The sequence below is a fragment of the Marmota monax genome, unplaced genomic scaffold, assembly GCF_021218885.2.
Source record: "Marmota monax isolate L192 unplaced genomic scaffold, Marmota_monax_Labrador192_F-V1.1 WCK01_AAM20220418_F8-fsc00694, whole genome shotgun sequence".
NCBI classification, from domain to species: Eukaryota; Metazoa; Chordata; class Mammalia; order Rodentia; family Sciuridae; genus Marmota; species Marmota monax.
Window position 1 is genome coordinate 173,358 of NW_026692969.1, and position 2,312 is coordinate 175,669.

A 2,312-nucleotide genomic window follows, 5' to 3' on the forward strand; every position below is an offset into this window, starting at 1 on the left:
AAATTCACATCACCTGAAAAGATATACACAGACTGAAAGTGAAAGGATAGAAAAGGATATCCCAGAAAAATGGCATACAAAAAATAAGCATAAGCGACCATACATATATCCAACAAAATAGAATTCAAGACAAAATCAGAAGAGACAAAGAAGGTCACAATTTATTGATCAAGAGAATAAGTTAACAGGAACATACAACAATCATAAATATATATGTATAGAATGTAATTTTATTTCATGGATAAAAGATGGTTCAATATACACAAATCAATAAATATAATACAGCATATAAGTGAAGACAACAATCACATGATCATCCCAATATATGCAGCAAAACCCACTGATAAAATTCAAAATTCTTCATGATAAAATACCTGAATCAATACCTCAAGATAATAAAAGCTATATATACAAAGTCAACAACATCAGACTCAATAGAATCAGTCAGACTCATCTAACTTCAGGAACAAGATAAGGGTATCCAGTGTCACTACTCTTGTTCAATATATTACTAGAAATTCTAGCCAGAGTAATAAGGTAAGAGAATTAAATAAACAGCACACAGATAAGAAAAAAGCACTGGAGGAGGAGACCAGCCTCCCACCGGCGCAGTAGACAGACCACCCCAACTAGAGGAGGAGCCCAGCCTCCAGCCTGCACGGTAGGCAGACCACGCGGCCCAGAGAGTGGGCACAGCTGCCCGCCAGCGTGGTAGACAGACCACTCCAACTGGAGGAGGGACCCAGCTGCCGCCTGCATGGTAGGCAGACCCCGCGACCTGGAGAAGGGCCCAACAGCCCACCTGTGCGGTAAACAGACCACCCCAACTGGAGGAGGGGTCCAGCTGCCCGCCTGTGCGGTCACTTGACTGAGATCTGGACAAACATAAGATTTCCCCAACACCCCCCACCTCATTAAACACCTTATGAGAAAAACTGATGGAACTCATCTTGGAAAATTCCACCAACCCTTAAAACTCACCAACCAGTGGGCATGGGTACCAGCTCGGTTCTGCAGCAGATAGGCACCTGGTTTACATCTCAGAGAATAACAGTAGAGAGGCCACAGGTGGAAGCTCAAGTCCTCTCACACTGACTACCACCACCACCCTGAACCCAGAGACTCAAGCTAGGAATGGACAACACCACCAACTGGAAGAAAAGAAAACAGAGTTCTGAGAGACATTTTCTTTCTTTCTTTTTTTCTCTTCTCTCTTTTCATCCATTCATCCAGTCTCCTCTACCCTTCCCCCTCTGGTCCTCACAACCTCAACATATGTAAAACCAAGAACTGTGCATGAAAAAGGTCTTTAACAACTGAATCACCAGAATAATATAATATAGAGGAATTGCATATGCCCCACCTCCCTCCCCTCCTTTTTATTTCTTTTCTTTTTTCTCTTGTTTTCTTTTTCCCGCTTTTTTCTCTTTCTTTCCTTGTTATTTATTTTTCTCCTTCTTACTCCCTCCCACTTGCAACCCCCTAAATTTTACTATTTATAAGTAGGGTAATCTTATAAATACAGATAGCAAGTTGAATCTATACATTCTTCCATAAATTACCCATCTAGTGGTTAGATCTTTCCAAAGTTACTAAGTTAGATTAACCCCATACCCTCACTCCTTTCCCCCTAAACATAACATCCTATACCTGAAATTCAGTTTTCTTCAAACTACCAGAAATGGTATGCCTTTCATGAATGATCAATGGGTTACAGAAGACATCAAGGCAGAAATTAAAAAATTCTAGAGATAAATGAAAACACAGACACAACATATCGGAATCTATGGGACACAATGAAAACAGTTCTAAGAGGAAAATTCATTGCTTGGAGTTCATTCCTTAAAAAAAGAAAAAAATAAATAAATAAATGATCTCACACTTCATCTCAAAACCCTAGAAAAAGAAGAGCAAAACAACAGCAAAAGTAGTAGAAGGCAAGAAATAATTAAAATCAGAGCTAAAATCAATAAAACTGAAACAAAAGAAACAATTGAAAAAATTGACAAAAAGTTGGTTCTTTGAAAAAATAAATAAGATCGACAGACCCTTAGCCATGCTAATGAAGAGAAAAAGAGAGAGAACTCAAATTACTAGCATACGGGATGAAAAAGGCAATATCACAACAGACACTTCAGAAATACAGAAGATAATTAGAAATTATTTTGAATCCTTATACTCCAATAAAATAGAAGATAGTGAAGGCATCGATAAATTTCTTAAGTCATATGATCTGCCCAGATTGAGTCGGGGGATATACACAACCAAAACAGACCAATATCAATTGAGGGAAATAGAGGAAGCCATCAAAA